The 26,265-nt window shown below is 43.8% G+C and overlaps 1 long non-coding RNA gene and 4 other non-coding genes across 5 annotated transcripts in view; 2 read left to right on the top strand and 3 right to left on the bottom strand.

Annotated features, from left to right (window-relative positions):
- The window catches only part of Gm16630 (predicted gene, 16630), a 264,503-nt gene that overhangs the window by 218,076 nt on the left and 20,162 nt on the right, over nt 1–26,265 (top strand). Inside the window, exons 2-3 of the long non-coding RNA NR_152250.1 lie at nt 18,099–18,184; nt 23,572–23,657. This is a non-coding gene — a long non-coding RNA (predicted gene, 16630). The remainder of the gene's footprint in view (nt 1–18,098; nt 18,185–23,571; nt 23,658–26,265) is intronic.
- Nucleotides 13,161–13,232, bottom strand: n-TCgca40. Its single transcript has one exon. It is a non-coding gene; the product is annotated as a tRNA-Cys (tRNA).
- n-TCgca39 lies at nt 17,083–17,154 on the bottom strand. The gene has a single exon. It is a non-coding gene; the product is annotated as a tRNA-Cys (tRNA).
- On the top strand, nt 20,987–21,058 carry n-TCgca35. Its single transcript has one exon. It is a non-coding gene; the product is annotated as a tRNA-Cys (tRNA).
- On the bottom strand, nt 22,548–22,619 carry n-TCgca38. The gene has a single exon. It is a non-coding gene; the product is annotated as a tRNA-Cys (tRNA).

Here is a 26,265-nt window from a genome sequence, read left to right as displayed (position 1 = left end):
AGATAACAATTACATCAGTGTTTGAAGGGGGTCACATTAGTGAGGGGACTGGGGCAGCCTAATAACCTCTGCTTTTGTTGTAAAGTTCAGTAGTGTTTTCCATAATCCATTTTAGAACAAGGACATGGACAGTTACAAAAGTATTGTTAAGATGAAAGTGGCTGTTGGGAGATGAAAGGCTAAAAAGAAACAAGACAAAGACAAAATAAAATTAGGAGAGGATGGCATTACTTTAGTCATTTAAAACAAAATGGAGAGGCCCAGATGAAGGTGGAGGTTAAAGGGATGTTTGCATGCATGACAAGTCTTTTTCCTGTGGAGACACAACACACACACCTACTCACCACAGATAAGGAGTCCATGACAGACTAAAGTGTGAGTACTACCCAAGTTCAATTTGGTGAGCTAATAAGTTTAATTGGGGTTACTTACAAGAATGTGGGAACAACTGCACCACCAAAGCCAACCCCAGCATGAGTGACAGTTCATAAAAACATGGAACCTGGAGCATCCTGCATAGCCTGCAGGTAGCTCAATAGGTTGGAGAGTCTTTTCCAAGTGATTCAGTTGATCTATACCTCTTCCAGGCAGATCAGCTGGTCTCCGCTTTTTTCCCCTTGGTTTGTCTGTGAATGACCCTCAGACAGCTTTACTGCTTACTCTGGGAAGGAAGGAGGGACCTAGTGAATCTGGTCAGTTTCAGGGACTTCCTGAAACTATTTTGAGTTATTTGCCTTCTGCTTAAGGAGCTTCCCTGCAGAATAGAATGGTTCAATAGCCAAAGAAACTGCTACACAACAGACCACCCCTTCCTACAGCTCTTGGAGTCTTTCTGACCTCTCTTTCTGGAAGACCCCTGATCCCTGGAGGGGGTAACTATAGATATCCATCTATGTCATAGCTACAGACTATGTATTTGTTCTTAAGCATTTCATCATTGGTTATGAGTTGAAGCTCACAACAGTGATCTATGGGTATAAACACAAATGTTTAGAAGGCAATTTGATGGGTACATCACATCCATCTAGTAAAAGGATAAAAGTTGCTGCCCTGTTGGGACCTATGTTCACTCTAGCCACAGTTTTTTTTTTTTCCTGGATTATAGTACTAGTCATGAAACTCCCTTTTATGGAGCAAGCTTTAAGTCAAATTGGAAGGCCATTAGTCTTACCAATGGCAGTAGAGCCACTATTGTGCAAGCACATCCTGTGTGGCACGGTGGTACATAGCACTGGGGGTTTTATTTAATAACATTATTTATTAATAACATTATGGCTTCTGTGAGTGTCCTTTTCTGCCAATGTAGCATACCTCTTGAATTTTTTCCTTTCAGTTGACCCAGTTATTGTAGGTTATAAGATAGGTGGAAGTACTATATCTGGTTATTTCTCCAGTGGCTTTCCAAATCTGCAAAACACTCAGATATTAGCATTATGTCATCAATATAACAAAAACTTTTTCATGGGATAAACAGAATAAGGCAACATCCCAAATCATTATCCCATAACAAATAGGGGTGTGGTGGTTTGAATAGGCATGGCCCCCACAGACTCATGTGTTTGAATGCATGATCCATAGTGTGTGACCTTGTTGGAGTAGGCATGGCCTTGTTGGAGGAAATGTGTTACTGTGGGGGTGGGCTTTGAGGTTTCCTATGCTCTAGTTATGCTCAGTGTGACACACAGTCTCCTTTTGTTACCTGTGGATCAGGATGTAGAACTTCTCCAGCACCACGTCTGCCTGCACACCACTCTGCCATGATGATAATGGACTAAACCTCTGAAACTGTAAGCCAGCCCCAATTAAATGTTTCTTTTTGTAAGAGTTGCCATCAGTGATCAGTGTCTTTTCACAGCAGTGAAACTCTAAGACAAAGGGCTCCAAAAATAACCTTGGTGAAACACTCTGAAAGTCTGTTGCCATCTGTTCTCAGCAAGTGTTGGGTGAGCACAGAAGTTCACAACTAAGAAGATAACTAACTAAAGTTAAAATGGGCAGGGTCTAATACAGCATGGAAAGGTTCCATCCATTTGTATCATTTGCTTCCTCCAAAGATCAAGGTCAGGTACAAAGCGTAGATAGGAGGTGCTAACTTAATTAGCTTCCTGCAATCCTCAGTCGTGCTCTCAGAACCATTACGTTTCCACGTCCTGGAGCTCTTCCATGAAGCCTCCCTACATTTTTCCATGCCTGATGAATTCAGTGAGCTTATATAATCTGCTCAACCCTACCCAGGGCCAAGGGGGCAGAGAGCCCTGCTCCCCGACTGCTATACCTGCTGGGTCCCAGAAGCCCTGGGTTAGTGATGTGGGTGTTGCTTCCTATTCACCACACCTGACCATTGGGGGAATTCCTGGCTGGGCAAACCGTATCCACCTCTAGCATAAGCTTTCACTAGAGGGAAATGCATCCTCCTTGACCTGGGAAGGGTGACTACCCACTCCTGGAACAGGCTTGATTATTGTCATCTGTGCTGTTCTCTACCTTCTGTGAACTGCTTCTAGGGCCTTAAAGCCTTCCAGCAGCTCCTTAGCACAGGGTTTTGCTTTCTAGCCATTTTCCCCTTAGGAACTCCAGCTAGATATTGCTACACTTGTCTTGGAAGAACCCAGACCTACCTGTCCCTCTGCTTTACCTTTCCTTATCTCCTTAGGCTGCTCTCACTGCACAGATACTCTTTATATGCTGGTCTAAGTCACTGAGATCTGCCGAAGCCTTTCCTACTTCATACAAATCTTGCTTCACCAAAGAGCTCAGCTAAAGTTCTATACCAAGCTAGAGGTCCCTGCTAGATTAATCTTTTATTTAATTCCTCAGTAAACATAGTTCTATCTGGTCCAGTGAACTAGGGTTCAAACACAGTTTTCCTTGTTCCTAGTTCCCTCAATAGTGCCTCCCCCTACTCCATGGTCCTCCACTCCCAGACATGTATGGGGACTTCAAATAGAGATAACCAAGTGTCCCTAATGGCGCTGATGAGCCAGTCCCTCTGGGACTGATTTCCTTCATACGGTCTCAGCAATATTCTGAGTTATTTACCCTCTGCTTTAAAGAGTTTTTCTGCATGGTGAAATAAAGTAGAAACTTACGGGTTCTTTGGACAGTGTTTTGTTAGGGCAAACATGTGAACGAATGTTTTTCTGAAGTAGATGCAAGTGAAAGTATGTTTTGCTAAAGTAGACATGTAAGGGAGTGTTTTGCTGAAGTGGACATGGAAGAAAGGCTGAGGCAGACTCATGAAGGAATGTTTCACTGAAGCAAACATAGGTGAAAGGATGTTCTGTTAAAACAAGCACGTGAAGGAACATGTGATGAAGGATGTTTTGCTAGCAACATATATATTGGTCCTCCTTGCATATGTTGTTGAGCTGCATTTGTGGGGATTCCATAGAGAGAAACACAGCAAAGAACTTCTGGTGGTGTGTTGTGGCTTCTTGTTGCTTTTGTAGACTCAGGCTGATGGACAGCATGATGTCAGCTAAGACAGACTCACATGCTGAGGCGAGACACATGGTAAAGCAAGACCTGTGGGGAACACGTGATATCTGGAGGGAGTGTAAATAGGACAGAGAAAGAAGCTGGGCTTGGCTTGTTGATAGAGCTAAGCTATGTAGCGCTTGCTGGTCTCAAGTCTTTACTGATCTTCACTTCACTGAGAGAGGGTGAGAGAGGCACAGCTGAGGACTTCTCTTGGTGTCCTCCCTGGTTCCGCCTGCTGACTTGAGCAAAGGCTGAGGCCTGGCTATCTCTGTTAGGTAGTGTCACTGTTGCTGATTGGTGCTTGCTATCCTGACTGTACCAAACTGGATTGTTGGTAAATCCAGAAAGTGTGAGTAAATCAAGCTGCAGCTGTTGACCTGTAAACTGAACTGTCAATTTCCTGACAACACAGATAAGAGTTATTCCAAAGAACCATTTCTAAACAAGTCCATTTCCCCCGTATCCTTTTTCCCCCACTACCTCTGGTGAGGTGGGGGCTAGAAGGGAGCTAAAACTTTTAAGGATCTTCATTAAAAGTAAACTACAAAAAATATAAAATTATAGTGGAATGTTTCAATCTGGGAGGAAACTGCTACACAAGAGAAGTCCTGGCTGATGATATGAATATGAGAGTCATGAGCCCATTACATCCACAGGGCAAAGTGAGGTCACCGAGGAGGCATGAGCAGAAATGAGGAACAGTCTAAGGACTAACTCCTAGGCCTTTAGATATTCACACATTGAGATGCTGAGAAGTTACAAAGGGCAGTGAAGTAGAAAGAAACTGATGAGAAAAAGAGTGAGGGCTCTCAAGCATTGGAGGCAGGCCTGCTAGGAGCTGACTGGAAGACAGACAAGGCCTCGGGATGATGGAGAGGGAAGGAGGTGATGGGCAGTGGGTGGCGCTCTCCTTAGAAACCTTCCATGCGGGGACTCCGCGGGACCTAGGAAATTAGTCTGAACAGGTTAGAGGGTGCGCCAGAGAACCGGACAGCTTCTGGGACAGGCGGAAGCACAGAGCCGCTGAGGCAGCACCCTTGGCGGGCCACAGACAGCCGGCCACCGTCCGGACCAGAGGACAGGTGTCCGCCTGGCTTGGGAGGGGGCCTCAGCCTCAGCAGCAGCGGTCGCCATCTTGGTTCCGGGACTCCGCAGGACCTAGGAAATTAGTCTGAACAGGTTAGAGGGTGCGCCAGAGAACCGGACAGCTTCTGGGACAGGCGGAAGCACAGAGCCGCTGAGGCAGCACCCTTGGCGGGCCGCAGACAGCCGGCCACCGTCCGGACCAGAGGACAGGTGTCCACCTGGCTTGGGAGGCGGCCTCAGCCTCAGGAGCAGCGGTCGCCATCTTGGTTCCAGGACTCCCTGGAGCTTAGGAATTTAGTCTGCACAGGTGAGAGTCTGCACCACAGAAGCTGACAGCTTCTGGGAACTGCCAAAGCAACACAGCTTCTGAGAAAGGCCCTGTTTTGGGCCTTCTTCTTCGACCAGGAGGAGGTCCAAAAACAAGATATCTGCCCACCTTCCCTGTAAGAGAGCTTGCCAGCAGAGAGTGCTCTGAGCACTGAAACTCAGAGGAGAGAATCTGTCTCCCAGGTCTGGTGAGAGACGGTAACAGAATCACCAGAAGAACAATCTCTAAACAGAGTCAACTATAACTACTAACTCCAGAGATTACCAGATGGCGAAAGGTAAACGTAGGAATCCTACTAACAGGAACCAAGACCACTCACCATCATCAGAACCCAGCACTCCCACTTCGCCCAGTCCAGGGCACCCCAACACACCCGAAAACCTAGACCTAGATTTAAAAGCATATCTCATGATGATGGTAGAGGACATCAAGAAGGACTTTAATAAATCACTTAAAGAAATACAGGAGAACACTGCTAAAGAGTTACAAGTCCTTAAAGAAAAACAGGAAAACACAATCAAAAAGGTAGAAGTCCTTACAGAAAAAGAGGAAAAAACATACAAACAGGTGATGGAAATGAACAAAACCATACTAGACCTAAAAAGGGAAGTAGACACAATAAAGAAAACTCAAAGTGAGGCAACACTGGAGATAGAAACCCTAGGAAAGAAATCTGGAACCATAGATTTGAGCATCAGCAACAGAATACAAGAGATGGAAGAGAGAATCTCAGGTGCAGAAGATTCCATAGAGAACATCGGCACAACAATCAAAGAAAATGGAAAATGCAAAAAGATCCTAACTCAAAATATCCAGGAAATCCAGGACACAATGAGAAGACCAAACCTACGGATAATAGGAGTGGATGAGAATGAAGATTTTCAACTCAAAGGACCAGCAAACATCTTCAACAATATTATTGAAGAAAACTTCCCAAATATAAAGAAAGAGATACCTATGAACATACAAGAAGCCTACAGAACTCCAAATAGACTGGACCAGAAAAGAAATTCCTCCCGACACATAATAATCAGAACAACAAATGCACTAAATAAAGATAGAATAATAAAAGCAGTAAGGGAAAAAGGTCAAGTAACATACAAAGGCAAGCCTATCAGAATTACACCAGATTTTTCATCAGAGACTATGAAAGCCAGAAGAGACTGGACAGATGTTATACAGACACTAAGAGAACACAAATCCCAGCCCAGGCTACTATACCCAGCCAAACTCTCAATTACCATAGATGGAGAAACCAAAGTATTCCACGACAAAACCAAATTCACACATTATCTCTCCACGAATCCAGCCCTTCAAAGGATAATAACAGAAAAAAACCAATACAAGAACGGGAACAATGCCCTAGAAAAAACAAGAAGGTAATCCCTCAACAAACCTAAAAGAAGACAGCCACAAGAACAGAATGCCAACTTTAACAACAAAAATAACAGGAAGCAACAATTACTTTTCCTTAATATCTCTTAACATCAATGGTCTCAACTCCCCAATAAAAAGACATAGACTAACAGACTGGCTACACAAACAAGACCCAACATTTTGCTGTTTACAAGAGACACATCTCAGAGAAAAAGATAGACACTACCTCAGAATAAAAGGCTGGAAAACAATTTTCCAAGCAAATGGTATGAAGAAACAAGCTGGAGTAGCCATCCTAATATCTGATAAGATTGACTTCCAACCCAAAGTCATCAAAAAAGACAAGGAGGGGCACTTCGTTCTCATCAAAGGTAAAATCCTTCAAGAGGAACTCTCAATTCTGAATATCTATGCTCCAAATACAAGGGCAGCCACATTCATTAAAGAAACTTTAGTAAAGCTCAAAGCACACATTGCACCTCACACAATAATAGTGGGAGACTTCAACACACCACTTTCACCGATGGACAGATCATGGAAACATAAACTTAACAGGGACACACTGAAACTAACAGAAGTGATGAAACAAATGGATCTGACAGATATCTACAGAATATTTTATCCTAAAACAAAAGGATATACCTTCTTCTCAGCACCTCATGGTATCTTCTCCAAAATTGACCACATAATAGGTCACAAAACAGGCCTCAACAGATTCAAAAATATTGAAATTGTCCCATGTATCCTATCAGATCACCATGCACTAAGGCTGATCTTCAATAACAAAAAAAATAACAGAAAGCCAACACTCACGTGGAAACTGAACAACACTCTTCTCAATGATACGTTGGTCAAGGAAGGAATAAAGAAAGAAATTAAAGACTTTTTAGAGTTTAATGAAAATGAAGCCACAACGTACCCAAACCTTTGGGACACAATGAAAGCATTTCTAAGAGGGAAACTCATAGCTCTGAGTGCCTCCAAGAAGAAACGGGAGAGAGCACATACTAGCAGCTTGACAACACATCGAAAAGCTCTAGAAAAAAAGGAAGCAAATTCACCCAAGAGGAGTAGACGGCAGGAAATAATCAAACTCAGGGGTGAAATCAACCAAGTGGAAACAAGAAGAACTATTCAAAGAATTAACCAAACGAGGAGTTGGTTCTTTGAAAAAATCAACAAGATAGATAAACCCTTAGCTAGACTCACTAAAGGGCACAGGGACAAAATCCTAATTAACAAAATCAGAAATGAAAAGGGAGACATAACAACAGATCCTGAAGAAATCCAAAACATGATCAGATCCTTCTACAAAACGCTATACTCAACAAAACTGGAAAACCTGGACGAAATGGACAAATTTCTGGACAGATACCAGGTACCAAAGTTGAATCAGGATCAAGTTGACCTTCTAAACAGTCCCATATCCCCTAAAGAAATAGAAGCAGTTATAAATAGTCTCCCAGCCAAAAAAAGCCCGGGACCAGACGGGTTTAGTGCAGAGTTCTATCAGACCTTCAAAGAAGATCTAATTCCAATTCTGCACAAACTTTTTCACAAGATAGAAGTAGAAGGTACTCTACCCAACTCATTTTATGAAGCCACTATTACTCTGATACCTAAACCACAGAAAGATCCAACAAAGATAGAGAACTTCAGACCAATTTCTCTTATGAATATTGATGCAAAAATCCTCAATAAAATTCTCGCTAACCGAATCCAAGAACACATTAAAGAAATCATCCATCCTGACCAAGTAGGTTTTATTCCAGGGATGCAGGGATGGTTTAATATACGAAAATCCATCAATGTAATCCATTATATAAACAAACTCAAAGACAAAAACCACATGATCATCTCGTTAGATGCAGAAAAAGCATTTGACAAGATCCAACACCCATTCATGATAAAAGTTCTGGAAAGATCAGGAATTCAAGGCCCATACCTAAACATGATAAAAGCAATCTACAGCAAACCAGTAGCCAACATCAAAGTAAATGGAGAGAAGCTGGAAGCAATCCCACTAAAATCAGGGACTAGACAAGGCTGCCCACTTTCTCCCTACCTTTTCAACATAGTACTTGAAGTATTAGCCAGAGCAATTCGACAACAAAAGGAGATCAAGGGGATACAAATTGGAAAGGAGGAAGTCAAAATATCACTTTTTGCAGATGATATGATAGTATATATAAGTGACCCTAAAAATTCCACCAGAGAACTCCTAAACCTGATAAACAGCTTCGGTGAAGTAGCTGGATATCAAATTAACTCAAACAAGTCAATGGCCTTTCTCTACACAAAGAATAAACAGGCTGAGAAAGAAATTAGGGAAACAACACCCTTCTCAATAGTCACAAATAATATAAAATATCTCAGCGTGACTCTAACTAAGGAAGTGAAAGATCTGTATGATAAAAACTTCAAGTCTCTGAAGAAAGAAATTAAAGAAGATCTCAGAAGATGGAAAGATCTCCCATGCTCATGGATTGGCAGGATCAACATTGTAAAAATGGCTATCTTGCCAAAAGCAATCTACAGATTCAATGCAATCCCCATCAAAATTCCAACTCAATTCTTCAACGAATTAGAAGGAGCAATTTGCAAATTCATCTGGAATAACAAAAAACCTAGGATAGCAAAAACTCTTCTCAAGGATAAAAGAATCTCTGGTGGAATCACCATGCCTGACCTAAAGCTTTACTACAGAGCAATTGTGGTAAAAACTGCATGGTACTGGTATAGAGACAGACAAGTAGACCAATGGAATAGAATTGAAGACCCAGAAATGAACCCACACACCTATGGTCACTTGATCTTCGACAAGGGAGCTAAAACCATCCAGTGGAAGAAAGACAGCATTTTCAACAATTGGTGCTGGCACAACTGGTTGTTATCATGTAGAAGAATGCGAATCGATCCATACTTATCTCCTTGTACTAAGGTCAAATCTAAATGGATCAAAGAACTTCACATAAAACCAGAGACACTCAAATTTATAGAGGAGAAAGTGGGGAAAAGCCTTGAAGATATGGGCACAGGGGAAAAATTCCTGAACAGAACAGCAATGGCTTGTGCCGTAAGATCGAGAATTGACAAATGGGACCTAATGAAACTCCAAAGTTTCTGCAAGGCAAAAGACACCGTCAGTAAGACAAAAAGACCACCAACAGATTGGGAAAGGATCTTTACCTATCCTAAATCAGATAGGGGACTAATATCCAACATATATAAAGAACTCAAGAAGGTGGACTTCAGAAAAGCAAATAACCCCATTAAAAAATGGGGCTCAGAACTGAACAAAGAATTCTCACCTGAGGAATACCGAATGGCAGAGAAGCACCTGAAAAAATGTTCAACATCCTTAATCATCAGGGAAATGCAAATCAAAACAACCCTGAGATTCCACCTCACACCATTCAGAATGGCTAAGATCAAAAATTCAGGTGACAGCAGATGCTGGCGAGGATGTGGAGAAAGAGGAACACTCCTCCATTGTTGGTGGGATTGCAGGCTTGTACAACCACTCTGGAAATCCGTCTGGCGGTTCCTCAGAAAATTGGACATAGTACTACCGGAGGATCCAGCAATACCTCTCCTGGGCATATATCCAGAAGATGCCGCAACTGGTAAGAAGGACACATGCTCCACTATGTTCATAGCAGCCTTATTCATAATAGCCAGAAGCTGGAAAGAACCCAGATGCCCCTCAACAGAGGAATGGATACAGAAAATGTGGTACATCTACACAATGGAGTACTACTCAGCTATTAAAAAGAATGAATTTATGAAATTCCTAGCCAAATGGATGGACCTGGAGGGCATCATCCTGAGTGAGGTTACACATTCACAAAGGAACTCACACAATATGTACTCACCGATAAGTGGATATTAGCCCAAAACCTAGGATACCCAAGATATAAGATACAATTTCCTAAACACATGAAACTCAAGAAAAATGAAGACTGAAGTGTGGACACTGTGCCCCTCCTTAGAAGTGGGAACAAAACACCCATGGAAGGAGTTACAGAGACAAAGTTTGGAGCTGAGATGAAAGGATGGACCATGTAGAGACTGCCATATCCAGGGATCCACCCCATAATCAGCATCCAAACGCTGACACCATTGCATACACTAGCAAGATTTTATCGAAAGGACCCAGATGTAGCTGTCTCTTGTGAGACTATGCCGGGGCCTAGCAAACACAGAAGTGGATGCTCACAGTCAGCTAATGGATGGATCACAGGGCTCCCAATGGAGGAGCTAGAGAAAGTACCCAAGGAGCTAAAGGGATCTGCAACCCTATAGGTGGATCAACATTATGAACTAACCAGTACCCCAGAGCTCTTGACTCTAGCTGCATATGTATCAAAAGATGGCCTAGTCGGCCATCACTGGAAAGAGAGGCCCATTGGACACGCAAACTTTATATGCCCCAGAACAGGGGAACGCCAGGGCCAAAAAGGGGGAGTGGGCGGGTAGGGGAGTGGGGGTGGGTGGGTATGGGGGACTTTTGGTATAGCATTGGAAATGTAAATGAGCTAAATACCTAATTAAAAAAAATTTAAAAAAAAAAAAAAGAAAAGAAACCTTCCATGCTCCTGACGGCTGGGTTCTGCCATGTGCTAGTGAGACCCATGCACTCTATCTCATCACACATACTTGGCCATAATTACTGCAAACTTGAGCTTATAATAGCTTTCTTATGAGCTGAGTAGAGTCTGTAGGGTCATATCACTGTGTGAAGATGCCAAAGAGGTTCTTGGTTCTTTAGTGGGAGCTCAGGGAAAATGAAGAGACAGACCAGGCTCACAGTAAAAGCTCAGGGGAGGAAGTGACAGACCTTTCCCCTTAGACTTGAGAAGTCAGACAGGAAAGACAGAAGTATAAGGATGCTGGGGAACTCCCACCAGATGGCCTCAGTCCTCCCAGTGAAGGAAGAGACTAAAGAATGTAGATAATGCTGGTTACTAAAGGAGAAAATCAAACTATGAAGCTGGCACTATGGGAAACAAAAATAAATTCCAAAGAAATGACATCATTGGTTACCTGCAGAAGTTGAGCCATTTGAGGCCAAGCTGAGGTTGACTCCTTTGCCTCAGTCTCTAACTCTTGAGGAAAGACTGGTTATCCCAGAACAAAGGAAGAAAATGCCAGTGGAGTCAAGTATCGATGGTATTAGACTCATGATAGTATATCTAATGGTAATAGTGAAGAAGGTAGAAAGACCACAGGCAGAGCTGGCAAGATGGTTCAGTGGATAAAGGTGCTTGCTGTCAAACCTGACTAAGTTAGATCCCTGGGACTAGCAAGCCACTAGTTCCAGACAATGCTCTGAGTGTTTATGAAACTAGAAAAATAAAAGTCACATCCCTGCCAGGTGTGGTGGCGCACACCTTTAATCCCAGCACTTGGGAGGCAGAGGCAGGCAGATTTCTGAGTTCAAGGCCAACCTGGTCTACAAAGTGAATTCCAGGACAGCCAGGGCTGTACAGAGAAACCCTGTGTCAAAAAAAAAAAAAAAAAAAAAAAAGTCGCATCCCTACAGGACCAAAACACTAAGTAAAAGCTTGCATTAATGAGACACACCCCCCCAGCTTTATGGAAAGGAGGTGCATCACTGAAGACCTAGGTTCTGTTACTGCTGTGTCCTACACTGCTAAGAGAACTCACAGGACACAGAACTCAGTGAAACTGAGAGATACTTGCTGTAGACAAAGGCTCCAGGAAGATGAAAAGTGAGCAGGTTGTCACATGCAGCAATTTCTCTACTGTTCAGTGCAGAGTTCAGGCTGTCCTTCTCCTCAAATGGCACCCATTGTTTTGTTATAAGCACTTATAATAATCTAAGCACTTGAACACATGTAAGTTGCAGATGATCATAAAAGATGACCTGTGTGAAGGATGCTAAACCTGGGAGTTGTACTTCTGAACTGTATTCTATCTGTATCCACAATGGGTTCTGAGATTTTTCTATCAAAAAAGCCATCTGCTCTCCAAAACATAAAAAGCCATTACCTTTCCAGTTTGAAGTGCTCAATACAATTCATCAACCCCTTCTGCAGAATTTTTCTTTCAAAGCTTAAATAAGACACAGAATTGCCTTCAACTGCCATGCAAACTAAACACAGCACAGAATTTGGCCTATTCATTGTCGTGTCCCTATTTAACCCTCTGCAAACTCCCTTGGACTTATGAGGCCTCTCTCACTGACCTGAAGAACCTTCTGCCTGGGATTAGAGACCCAGTTCTAGTCCTATCCCAAGAAGTGTTAGATATAAAAAGGGAGAATTCACAAGCTAGGAAGAGCTTAAAAGTACCTGCCCCTTGAAGGGCTATTGCTGCTTGCTTGTCACTGTTGTACACACAGATGCTAGAAACACAAGAAAAGATCCAGATCACAGATGCTGGACAGACAGGTGGGATGGGGCAGCCTATCCTGCAAAGGAAGTGAGAATCAGAGAGTGAATGGTCTCCGGAGAGTGACATGGCTAGCAGTGTGGCCAGCAGGGTACAGCCTTGAGTCAGGGATTGCATGAACTGTAAGCAAATGCCCTGCCAGTGACTTATGCCCTGGTACCTGTGTAGGCTCTCCCATTAGCACCACATCCCTGCACTGCCTCACCAGGGATGCTCTGTGACTCACCACTAATGAAAATTAGTATTAAATTATGAAAATATTAATTTGATTTATTCAAATTAGTATTAAATTATGAAAATTAATATTAAAGAGACTGAAAATTCCCAACACTGGTGATGTGTGTGTGTGTGTGTGTGTGTGTGTGTGTATTTCTCTGTGGGTGTGCATGTATGATGTGTGTCCAAGACTGGAGTGAATAGAAGAAACAGCACTGCATGTGTGATATCTCCATGAGTAAAAACAAACTTGCATAGGGGGCACCTGGATTTGAACCAGGGACCTCTTGATCTGCAGTCAAATGCTCTACCCCTGAGCTATACCCCCACCTGTTTATTAATGTCTCATGGGCACTCAGAACCTGCATGGCCACTCCCTGCCTGGTAACATCTGGCATGTGCACTTGCCAGTGCTCTGTCATCATCTGCTTCCTCCTATGAGGCCCAGCCCTGAGCTGCCTCTGCTCATCTGACTGCCATGTCCTCATGAATGACTGGCATTTTTTTTTCTGGCTTAGATCCTAACTGAGGCAGGGACATTAAATTCAGGAGGCTTCAGCTGATGCTGCTTCAACTTCCTTCAACATAACTAAAGGAACCATATGCAAACACTGGCTGTTTAGCTGACCTTTAGAGGTGAGTGAGAGGCAGGAGCAGACAGTAGGGAGAGTTCTCTATGCACTGAGAAATCCTTGTTCAGACTGTATATGAGGAACAAATAAAAGACTCCTGCTTAATAACCAAGAATTGGAGAGACTACAGATATGATACAGTACAGTGGTTCATAGCACGTGATAGGCAGGTGTCAGAGTCTTGGAGCAGAGCTTGATTAACATAAAGTCCCTGAGTCTTGTTCTTGTACCTTTGTAGTCTCCCTCATTAGCGCAGGTCACCTGCACTGCCTCACCCAAGGATTTAGAATATATAGACATCGCCAATGTGCTATGGACCTGACCCACCTCCTTCAGACTGGACTCGATCAGGCTTGGATTTACCACGTCCTTCTCCATAGACCTACCACTTAGAATCCCTCCATGGCCAGCACAGTTTGGTCTTTGCTGCTCAGCATCTGTGGAGGCTCTTCTGGAGAACCAGTGTGCAGGGCTGGAGTCCTGCTCTGCTTCCCTCCTGTGATTTTTGCCTGCTAATTCCTCCCATTCATTGTTCTCCCCCTTCCCCTTCCCCCTCCCCCAATCTGACCCTCCTCTCATTCTTGTACTGGGAATTGTTTCTGTGATTTTTTTTTCCAGCCTCTGCTCTCCTTACCATTTTGTGGTCCTAAATTTGAAAGAAAAATCTCTAAATCTGAGAAAATGTTAACCCCATGCTGGTCCCAAACCATTAGCTCAACATCAGCAGGGACCAGGTGCCAAGACTGGCTATTTAAACAGTCAGAGCTCAGCCTACAGAATCTACCAAAGTGGGGCCAGAAATCTCTGCCATGTGGACCCATCCCCAACAGAGATGCCAAGGATGTAAGAGAGGATCGCAGCCAATGAATGTAGTCTGTGGAGACAGAGAACAAAGGAAGGATTCAGAGAGGCCCTAGTACAACCTTTGTGATTTGCATAAGCTGATGAGGGCAATCACAGAATGAATCTTCTTGGAAAAATATTCATTCAGATTTTATCTAGTAAATATACCTCTGTACATTTTACTCATAGAACAAGACTTGTACAAAGTAATCAAACCATTACACCAAAACCAGGCTTAGAAGCCTCACTGGTGAGTTCTTACAGACTTAAGAGCAGATTACACGAGGCTCACATAAGCATTGCAGAGTCAGGGCAGGAAGTTACCAGTGAGCAACTCATCATAGGGTCAGCACAGGTTTGAGATAAAGTGTGTGTGTGTGTGTGTGTGTGTGTGTGTGTGTGTGTGTCCAAATGAGCTTTTTTAAGGAAAATGTGGTCGTGTTATTAGAAATATAAAGTATACAGTTGGTGTGTGGTGGCCATCAACCCAACACAGGGTTTCAGGTAAATATTCAAGAAGATCTATGGATTCAGCATTGGATCTTCCTAGGCCCTGTCACTTATTACAGAAAAAATATCCCAATGAAGACTCACATTCGACATGGAACTTCTCTTTCAAGTTTGGGGAGGAGCCAACATCCTCCAAAACTCAGTGGAGTTTGTCACTGACATGGCAACACACACGAGAGAAAGGGATATGGTGACCCCAGCACTGTGCTGATTTGATTCTGGGTCTGGTTTTATGGAATCTCTGTCACTCTGTAGGAAGAGCTGAAGCCATCAGCACAGAGGAGGGAGTGCACATTCCCTCTTTGTCTTCAGTAAAAAAGACAGGAAGAGGAGCTGTCCTGGGTCCAATATAAAGTTCCAGCATGGTCAGGATCTACTTGTCCCTCCACACTGAGCTGTGGCAACAGCTGCAAAAAGGCAGGACAGTTGCTGGGGACTTTTTAATTATATTATTTATTTACATTTCAAATGCTCTCCACCCCCACCCCTACCCCCCACCCGCCACCCCCTGTCCACAAATCTCCCACTCCATCCCCTTTCCCCTTCTCCTCTAAGAGAGTGCTCCCCCATCCACACACCCACTCCTATCTCATCTCTCTAGCATCCCTGGGAACTTTAATCCAAGGAGTAACACTTAAAATAAGGACACATGGTTGCTATAGTACAGATGCTGAGCCTGTAGAACAGATATCTGTCATGAGCCACTGATGGATACAAACCAGGCCCTTAAGCAGCTTGGGAGCCCTGTGACCTATGGAATCCATATGATCTTATGCTCCCCCTCCCCTCCGAAAGCCACAACTTCCCTATTCCCAGCTCTGATGAAACACTTGGACATCTCCAACTGTGGTGAGATACCAGCCCAGTATTCCCCATTCCATCTTTTTTAGGGTCCTCTGCTGCAACTCAGTTCGTCTGTATGTTGAATTCTGTAATCTAAGAACCACTGATGGTTCTTTCTAATAAAGCCTAGCTTTTTTAGGTTTAGGAAATTTATTCTACATTGTAAAACTGTAGAAGACTTGCTCACATAAAAGACTCGAGATCCAAAAAGCACATAGTCAGCTATGTGTGAGGGATCTGATGGGAAATAAAACAAGGGTGCCCTCCACTGGGGTGAATCTCCAACCATGAGTCAAGAGAGAAAGTAGGTCTACATACCCTGAATGTGGTCAGTTTGTTTCTAAAATCACACGAAAAGAGGGCACCTGAATTCGAACAAGGGACCTCTTGATCTGCAGTCAAATATTCTACCCCTGAGCTATACCCGCACTGGTAGCAGTATGCACAGTTAATCATTTTTATCTGAGTATTGATATATTAGGGCTGACTTTAAAGTTAAATTACAGATGCTCATAGACTTACTTTCCAGAAGTTGCCAGACGTGACTGGTGAGATGCCTTTCTCAGCTCTGCAGTTTCACTATACCTATATAAACTAGGTATATACCCTTCCCAGGCCTATCTTTGAATAGCATCACCAGCCAAGCAAACAGAGAGGAGCAAGCAGCCTGCAGACCCTGAGCCCACTTCACACTGTTGTCCTAGGTTAGCTCTGAGATGGCCACCACCTTTCATCTGAGCCCCCAGACACCCCTCTTTTCCTTGACAGAAGACAAATGGGCTGTCACTCAGAGTTCTAAAAGGGCCCTAGATGGCACTGTCAGCATCATCAATGCAAGGTCCCTCTGTGTCTGGGACAGCAACTCAGCCAGTGTTTATTTAGCCTCTGAGGATGAAACAAGTGAGCAGTGGGCTCTAGAAGGGTGAGAGAAGCTCAGATGGGAAATAGCCTACATAGATAGCCTGGTTTTGTGATTTGTCTCTTTAGATCTGACCACCTTTTCATCAGATAGCAATGGAGAGAGACAAGTTTATGGTTAGGCTTTCATTTCCGGTCCCGGTCTATCTCAATATCTCCTGGGCCTAGAAACATCATATTTCTCATTCATAGTTCTTGTCTTCTATTTAGAAAACAATAAAACCAGAGAAACTAGGTGTTTGCAGGAACAGGGGAGACAGATAATAGGAATGGGAAGGACAGTCAGCATGTAGGAAGAGATAGGAGACAGGTATCCGTCCACATGACAGGTTGATCTGTAGCTCCCTGGTCTGGAGAGGTCCAAGACTGGAGTGAATAGAAGAAATAGCACTGCATGTGTGATATCTCCATGAGTAAAAACAAACTTGTAGTAGGGGGCACCTGGATTTGAACCAGGGACCTCTTGATCTGCAGTCAAATGCTCTACCCCTGAGCTATACCCCCACCTGTTTGTTAATGTCTCATGGGCACTCAGAACCTGCATGGCCACTCCCTGCCTGGTAACATCTGGCATGTGCACTTGCCAGTGCTCTGTCACCATCTGCTTCCTCCTATGAGGCCCAGCCCTGAGCTGCCTCTGCTCATCTGACTGCCATGTCCTCATGAATGACCAGCACTCTCCTGCTGAGGTCCTCGCTGAGGCAGGAGGCTTCAGCTGGGGCTGCTTCAGTCTTCAACTCAACTAAACCCACATGCAACACAAGGGCTACTTAGCTGGCCTCTGGAGGAGCTGCATCAGCGGAGCAGAGCACAGACAATCCTCACACTGTGGCCTCTCCCTGAGCCTTCAAGCCTGTCACTACTACACAAACTTGTTTTCATATAATTTTTTAATAAAAATATATACACAATTCAATTATTTTGAAAACTCAATATTGTTTTCTAAAAGGTTACTAAGAAAACAACCACATGTATCCTGAATTCTTTTGTTTAGTTCATTGCTCCTGTCATCTAATGGGCGCCATTCCCCAGAGGGTTAGCCATCTCTGCTAGTCTGTCCTGTGCACTTAGGGAAACACACACAGCATGGTGTCTCTTGTGTCATCTTGGCTACATCATGTCTAACTAACCGACTTGTGGATGAGATCATAACTTCACATCCTCTTCCATCCTGACTTTCCAGATCCAGTCGTATCCCAGCTTTTGGTTGGATGACTCTGTGTTTACATCACGATGATTCGTTCACTGACGTCACTCATTCTAAGCAGGATCAAGATAGCTGGTGGGACTTTTGCTTTTCCTCGAGTTAATGGCAGCCTCATGCTTAAACCTTTCCATTTCTTTCAAGATCTTCCATACATGTTGAGTTCTCTATGAAATATCTTTCTGAACAACTTTCCATGCATAGATCATCAATAATAAACATCTGTCCTTTCTGTGTCCTGTAGTGACCCAGGTTCCTGCTCCTTTGTTCTGGTTGCCCACAAACCATACTGCACAGCCAAGGCCCTGTGGATCCCTCCACCTTCACCAGGTAATTCATCCTTTCCACCATCTCTTCTGTGTGGAAGTCTCTCTTTTCAGATTTTCAAGTTCTTCAATGTTTCTTGTCAAAATGACATTTCTTCCTTTGGGGGATGAACCGTTGCTATAAGAGGTGAATGAAGTAAAATGTCTAGCCTTTGTATGTGTGATAAGACCTATACTTCTTCCCATATGCTATACTTAGAGTTTGTACGTTTAATTTAAATATGTTTCATACAATAATGTGGTGGTGTTAATGAGAACGGCCCCCATAGGCTCACATATTTGAATGTTTGGTCCCCAGTCGGTGGAATTTTTTAGGGATGTTTGGGAGGGGTGACTGTGTAGGAGGGAATCTGTCACTGAGTGTACACTTTGAGACTTGAAAATCTCCATCAGGCCCAGACCCTCTGCTACCTGCTTGTGTGTCAGATGTAAACTCTCAGTTTATGCTCCAGTGACAAGCCTGCCCTATGTGCTACCATGCTTCTCACCATGGCCATCATAGGCTAAACTTAAAAAGTGTAAGCAATCCCCCCGTTAAGTGATTCCTTTTATAATAATTTGTCTTGATTGTAATGTGGGCTCATGGCAATTGTGTAGTATAATAACGGTATATGTGCCACTATAGTCACAGAATAGTAAGAGAAAAGTTGATACTGGGGCAATTGTTGTTATTATAACAGGACATAAGGATGCTGCTGTTGGAGGAATGTTGGAGTGACAGGACTTTAGATTAGGAAAGCACTGGAACACACAGGCTGTATCAAGGCCTCCCCTCACATATGCAGCAGGTGTGCAGCTTGGTCTCCATATGGAGACAAGGCTATCCCAAAGGCTATTGCCTGTACATGGCATATGCTCCCTTAGGTGGGCTGCCATGTCTGCATCAGTGGGAAAGGATGCATGTAGCCTGGCACAGACTTGATATTCCAGGGTGGGGGATACAGAGAAATCCCCCACCTCCTCAGAAAAGATGGAGGGATGGGAGGAACGATTGTGGGAGGGTTCCTGGGAGGGGGAAGTGAGCAGGATGTAAAGTGAATAAGTAAACAAAAAGAAAGTAATGAATAGCAGGTGAAAGCTGTACTGGTGATATAATGGGCCTTCCTAGCAGGAGCTTGGGAAATCCTAGTACTCAGAACAATGAGGTTGTGTAATATCAATGAAAGTGTGTCAGAGGGGGAGAATATTAGCATTATTAACAAATTTGGGCAAAGGGGAGGCAAGCCAGTAAAGAACATGCCACCATGGCCTCTGCATCATCTCCTGCTTCCTGACCTGCTTGAGTTCCAGTCCTGACTTACTTGGTGATGAACAGCAGTATGGAAGTGTACCCTGAATAAACTATTTCCTCCCCAACTTGCTTCATGGTCATGATGTTTGTGCAGGAATAGAAACCCTGACTAAGACAATTGCTAAAAGATATGATGACAGATGCAATATGGGCCCAACAGCCCCTCCAGCTGGTAGGTGAGCAAGCAGATAATGATCAAGAAGCCCTCGGGGTACAGTTCTGGTGTGAATGTCTGTTAATACTTCTGTTTCTATTAAAATGAGAAAAAACAAAAAAAAAAAACAAATTTGGACAAAATATAGGTCTGAAATTGTCCTTGTTTTAAAGAGCTACAATTGACTAAATAGAACAGTTTTGGATCAATAGTGTTAGCAGAGGAGATTTCAAGACAACCTAGTGTTGACTCTTTCCTATGGTTACGACTTTCCACTCTTTTGCAGATCTGAATTGGAAAGGAAAAGATGGGCAAAATGAAACACAAAACTGGTGACACTGCTTCCTTGGAGTTATCCCCCAGCTTTGGCTCTTACAGCCTTTCTGCCTCCTCTTCAGCACAGCACTCTGACCTTGGGTGTAGGGGCTTGAGGAAGGGATCCCATTTACTACTGAGTGCTGCACAGTCTCTCACCCTCTGTACACTGCCCATTTGTGGGTCTCCGTGTTAACTTCCATCTGCTGCAAGAAGAAGCTCCTCCAATGTGAGCTGACCAAAGCACTGATCTATGGGTGGAGCAGTCCATCATTAGCAGTCACTTTATTGCAGTGTTCCTTTAGCAGAACATTAGTAGTAGGTTTTCTTCTAGGGCCCATGACCTAGCTAGTTCCAGCATCAAAGCCACAATACTAGGATTATATATGGGTACCATCAAAGGGAATGGATCTTTCAGCAATTTTTTTTAAGTTATGGTTAAACTTATGACATTGTGTCACCAGATACTCCAAACATTATTGGTTCTTCTCCACAACCTGATGGTAAGACCCTATTGTTGAGGAAAAAACAATGTTTTACCTTATTTTCAATAATTCTTTGAGATGTCATATGGTGTATTTTGATCATATTCACCTTCAACTCCTCCTTTTATCTCCTCTACACAGAGCCATCCCACTTTTGTACCCCAGGCTCTGTGTCCTCCTACTTGTGCTGTCCATCTGCTTCTGGGGCAGAAGTGTTCCACTGCAAAAAGACTGATTCACGAAGAGCCACTCCCTTAAAGAAAACAGTTTTCTCCCCTCAAAGCCATCAATTCATTAACCTGCAGCACTTTGAGTGAGGCTTGTATAAGTGGGTCTGCAGCATGAGACAAAAATGGACTTCCAGGTGTTTGTGTCCTGTCTCAGCTGTGAAAAAAGATAGGAGGGTGCTGGTCGTGGAGAGGTGACAGGCAGGTGTGCAGAGTAGGCTTAGGGCTGAGCCTCACATGAGAAGGCAGATGATTTCAGAGTACTGGAATGTACACACGTTGGGGAGTGGCCATACAGCTTCAGAAATGTTTATGAGATATACATGAAGCAGATGGGGGTATAGCTCAGGGGTAGAGCATTTGACTGCAGATCAAGAGGTCCCTGGTTCAAATCCAGGTGCCCCCTTTCTAAACATGATTTTGGTACTGAACTCACCACGTTAATTGGGTCTTATCCACCTTAATTGGGTCTTCCATGAAGCTAAGAGATCTCTATTAGTTGAAGTTTCTTGAGTAAACTGCATAACCTCCCTCTCTGGGCTATGGCTCCAGGACACCCCTGACTAACAACTCAAAGGGAAATATCCCAGACCTGGTACAGAAGTATCATCTCTGGCAATGTATGGCTTCTTGGGTGAGCATAACCCCCTGTGTAGGGCAATTTCAGTTAAACCCTGGTGTTCTGAGGCCCCCAGGACAATACAGGTATTGCCATTGCTCACAGATGGATGCCCACTAGCACATGCTCACTAAATGCTGTTGAGGAAGACACCACACATATTAGTCACAGGACATGGTGACCAGGTTGGCACTGACCAGGAAGCATGCTCCTTGGTGGCTAGCCTTGGTGGAACTAGAAGGTGTTTTGTAAAGTCACCAAGAGTCTTGCCAAGCTGTGGACTCTATGAACAGAATGATGACCTGCATGGTAGGTTATGAGGCTGAAACCCCCTTTTGTTGGGTTCAAAACACCATGTGTTCTAAGAACACATGGCAAGTGGGATAGGGTACGCCAGGAGCAAATATCCTTAGTGCCCACTCAAGAAAACCTAAACCAGATTCTCTGGAAACAGTACCTTAGGATGACCTACCTGTGTCTCAGAAAAGTGCTAGGGATGTTTCAGATACATTCATTTGTAACTATTAAATTTATATGAACAACTTCATGCTACAGATGTGGAAAATCATTGCTTAAATCAGCCCCAAGCAAGATAGAGCTCATAGTGACCAGCCATAGCAGAGTTCACATCATTGATTCAGGGACTCTTGTGCCAGCCTTCCTGAGCAGGGATTGAGCAGCCTCCAGTGTCTACCATCTTCCTTTCTCCTGTGAAATCCCTCGATGTATCAGAAGAAGAAATAACATGAAGAATGGCTTCCATCCTCAGAATTATGGAGAAGTGGGAATCAGAGAGTGAATGCTCACCGGAGAGTGACAAGGCTAGCAGTGTGGCCAGCAGGGTACAGCCTTGAGTCAGGGATTGGATGAACTGAAAGCAATTGCCCTGCCAGTGACCTATGCCCTGGTACCTGTGCAGGCTCTCCCATTAGCACCACATCCCTGCACTGACTCACCAGGGGTGCTCTGTGTCTTCTCGTCTCCAGCACCCTAGAGAACCTGACTCACCACTACTGAAAATTAGTATTAAAGAGAGATAGGGACATTGAAAATGCCCAATACTGGTGATGTGTGTATGTATGCTTACTATTGCATGTGTGTGTAGATGTGTGTGTGTCTGTGTGTGTCTGTGTGTGTGTCTGTGTGTGTGGTGGGTTTGTGTGTGATTGTGTATTTCTCTGTGGGTGTGCATGTATGAAGTGTGTCCAAGACTGGAGTGAGTAGAAGAAACAGCACTGCATGTGTGATATCTCCACAGTAAAAACAAACTTGTAGCAGGGGGCACCTGGATTTGAACCAGGGACCTCTTGATCTGCAGTCAAATGCTCTACCCCTGAGCTATACCCCCACCTGTTTGTTAATGTCTCATGGGCACTCAGAACCTGCATGGCCACTCCCTGCCTGGTAACATCTGGCATGTGCACTTGCCAGTGCTCTGTCACCATCTGCTTCCTCCTATGAGGCCCAGCCCTGAGCTGCCTCTGCTCATCTGACTGCCATGTCCTCATGAATGACCAGCACTCTCCTGCTGAGGTCCTCGCTGAGGCAGGAGGCTTCAGCTGGGGCTGCTTCAGCCTTCAACTCAACTAAACCCACATGCAACACAAGGGCTACTTAGCTGGCCTCTGGAGGAGCTGCATCAGCAGAGCAGAGCACAAAGAATCCTCACACTGTGGCCTCTCCCTGAGCCTTCAAGCCTGTCACTACTACACAAACTTGTTTTCATATATTTTTTAATAAAATATATGCACAATTCAATTATTTTGAAAACTCAATATTATTTTTTAAAAGGTTACTAAGAAAACAACCACATGTATCCTGAATTCTTTTGTTTAGTTCATTGCTCCTGTCATCGAATGGGCACCATTCCCCAGAGGGTTAGCCATCTCTGCTAGTCTGTCCTGTGCACTTAGGGAAATACACACAGCGTGCTGTCTCTTATGTCATCTTGTCTACATTATGTCTAACTAACGGACTTGTGGATGAGATCATAACTTCACATCCTCTTCCCTTCTGACTTCCCAGATCCAGTCGTGCCCCATCTTTTGGTTGGATGACTCCGTGTTTATATCAGGATGATTTGTTCACACTGTGGGACTGACCTCAGTCATTCTAAGCTGGATCAAGATAGCTGGTGGAACTTTTGTTTTTCCTCAAGTTAGTGGCAGCCTCATGCTTAAACCTTTCCATTTCTTTCAAGATCTTCCATACAGGTTGAGTTCTCTATGAAATATCTTTCTGAACAACTTTCCATGCATAGATCATCAATAATAAACATCTGTACTTTCTGTTTCCTGTAGTGACCCAGGTTCCTGCTCCTTTGTTCTGGTTGCCCACAAACCATACTGCACAGCCAAGGCACCGTGGATCCCTCCACCTTCACCAGGTAATTCATCCTTTCCACCATCTCTTCTGTGTGGAAGTCTCTCTTTTCAGATTTTCAAGTTCTTCAATGTTTCTTATTAAAATGACATTTCTTCCTTTGGGAGATGAACCGTCGCTATAAGAGGTGAATGAAGTAAAATGTCTAGCCTTTGTATGTGTGATAAGACCTATACTTCTTCCCATATGCTATACTTACAGTTTGTACGTTTAATTTAAATATGTTTCATACAATAATGTGGTGGTGTTAATGAGAACGGCCCCCATAGGCTCACATATTTGAATGTTTGCTCCCCTGTCGGTGGAATTTTTTAGGTATGTTTGGGAGGGGTGACTGTGTAGGAGGGAATCTGTCACTGAGTGTACACTTTGAGACTTGAAAATCTCCATCAGGCCCAAACCCTCTGCTTCCTGCTTGTGTGTCAGATGTAAACTCTCAGTTTGTGCTCCAGTGACAAGCCTGCCCTATGTGCTACCATGCTTCTCACCATGGCCATCATAGGCTAAACTTAAAAAGTGTAAGCAATCCCCCCGTTAAGTGATTCCTTTTATAATAATTTGTCTTGATCGTGATGTGGGCTCATGGCAATTGTGTAGTATAATAACGGTGTATGTGCCACTATAGTCACAGAATAGTAAGAGAAAAGTTGATACTGGGGCCAGTGTTGTTATTATAATAGGACATAAGGATGCTGCTGTTGGAGGAATGTTGGAGTGACAGGACTTAACATTAGGAAAGCACTTGAACACACAGGCTGTATCAAGGCCTCCCCTCACATATGCAGCAGATGTGCAGCTTGGTCTCCATATGGAGATAAGGTTATCCCAAAGGCTATTGCCTGTACATGGCATATGCTCCCCTAGGTGGACTGCCATGTCTGGCATCAGTGGGAAAGGATGGATGTAGTCTGGCAGTGACTTGATATGCCAGGGTGAGGGATACAGAGAAAGCCCCCACCTGCTCAGAAGAGAGGGAGGGATGGGAGGAATGATTTGGGAGGGTTACTGGGAGGGGGAAGTGAGCAGGATGTACAGTGAATAAGTAAACAAAAAGAAAGTAATGAATAGAGCCACCTTGATTCTGGGACCCCGCTGCGGGCAGTCTGCAGGTGAGAGTGTGGAACACAGAAGCCAGCTGCTTCTGGGACAGGCGAGAGCCACAGAGCCTCTGAGGCGGTGCCATTTTCGGCTCCCGACAACTGGCCACCTTCCTGGTCAGAGCACAGGTGTCCGCCCGGCCCGAGAGGCTTCTGCCTCAGGTTCTGCGGGAGCCACCTTGGTTCCGGGACTCTGCGGAAAGTATTCTACACAGGTGAGAGTGTGGACTACTGAAACAACTGCTTCTGTGACAGGACAAAGCAACACAGCTTCTGGGAAAGATCCTGTTTTGGGCCTTCATCTTCGGCCAGGAGGAGGTCCAAACACCAGATAACTGTGCACCTTCCCTGAAAGAGGAGACCTTGCCTGCAGAGACTGCTCGGAACACTGAAACTTAGAGGAGAGAGATAGTCTCCCAGGTCTGCTGATAGAGGGTAACAAAATCACCGGAGGATCAATCTCTAAACAGAGACAACTATAACAACTAACTCCAGAGATTACCAGATGGCGAAAGGTAAACGTAAGAATCTTACTAACAGAAACCAGGACCACTCACCATCATCAGAACCAAGCACTCCCACTTCGCCCAGTCCAGGCCACCCCAACACACCTGAAAAGCTAGACCTGGATTTAAAAGCATATCTCATGATGATGGTAGAGGACATCAAGAAGGACTTAAATAACTCACTTAAAGAAATACAGGAGAACACTGCTAAAAAAGTAGAAGACATTAAAGAGGGAACACAAAATTCCCTTAAAGAATTGCAGGAAAACATAACCAAACAGGTAGAAGACATTAAAGAGGAAACACAAAAATCCCTTAAAGAATTGCAGGAAAACACAACCAAACAGGTGATGGAATTGAATAAAACCATCCAAGACCTAAAAAGGGAAGTAGACACAATAAAGAAAACCCAAAGTGAGGCAACGCTGGAGATAGAAACCCTAGGAAAGAAATCTGGAACCATAGATGCGAGCATCAGCAACAGAATACAAGAGATGGAAGAGAGAATCTCAGGTGCAGAAGATTCCATAGAGAACATCGGCACAACAATCAAAGAAAATGGAAAATGCAAAAAGATCCTAACTCAAAACATCCAGGAAATCCAGGACACAATGAGAAGACCAAACCTACGGATAATAGGAGTGGAGGAGAATGAAAATTTTCAACTCAAAGGACTAGCAAACATCTTAAACAAAATTATTGAAGAAAACTTCCCAAATCTAAAAAAAGAGATGCCCATGAAAATACAAGAAGCCTACAGAACTCCAAATAGACTGGACCAGAAAAGAAATTCCTCCCGACACGTAATAATCAGAACAACAAATGCACTAAATAAAGATAGAATACTAAAAGCAGTAAGGGAAAAAGGTCAAGTAACATATAAAGGCAAGCCTATCAGAATTACACCAGATTTTTCACCAGAGACTATGAAAGCCAGAAGAGCCTGGACAGATGTTATACAGACACTAAGAGAACACAAATTCCAGCCCAGGGTACTATACCCAGCCAA

This window comes from Mus musculus, chromosome 6, assembly GCF_000001635.26.
Source record: "Mus musculus strain C57BL/6J chromosome 6, GRCm38.p6 C57BL/6J".
In the NCBI taxonomy this organism is placed as follows: Eukaryota; Metazoa; Chordata; class Mammalia; order Rodentia; family Muridae; genus Mus; species Mus musculus.
The sequence above is the reverse complement of the archived record's forward strand: the minus strand, read 5'-3'. Positions and strand labels throughout refer to the sequence as shown.